Here is a 216-nt window from a genome sequence, read left to right as displayed (position 1 = left end):
GGATTGATCGCGTGATTACTACACAGAGCATTTTGGTCGGAATAGAAAGCTGAGCGTGGTGGTAAAACTGATAGAATGAAGGCGCGGGGGGTAAAGAAAGGAAGTCAACAAACATCGTAACGAGATGCATGTACCGTTGGAAAATGGGACACAAGGGACAAGGGAAAAGAGAGAAAGTGAGTGAGAGTGAGAGTGTGTGCGTGTGTGTGTGTGGGG

The 216-nt window shown here is 47.7% G+C and overlaps 1 protein-coding gene across 1 annotated transcript in view; it reads right to left on the bottom strand.

Annotated features, from left to right (window-relative positions):
- The window catches only part of lark (RNA-binding protein lark), a 12,657-nt gene that overhangs the window by 3,881 nt on the left and 8,560 nt on the right, over window positions 1–216 (bottom strand). The gene's annotated exons all lie outside the window — the stretch shown is intronic.

This window comes from Eufriesea mexicana, unplaced genomic scaffold (assembly GCF_001483705.2).
Source record: "Eufriesea mexicana isolate 0111107269 unplaced genomic scaffold, ASM148370v2 scaffold305, whole genome shotgun sequence".
Taxonomy (NCBI): domain Eukaryota; kingdom Metazoa; phylum Arthropoda; class Insecta; order Hymenoptera; family Apidae; genus Eufriesea; species Eufriesea mexicana.
Note: the sequence above shows the minus strand (reverse complement) of the source record. Positions and strands in the feature narration are given on the sequence as shown.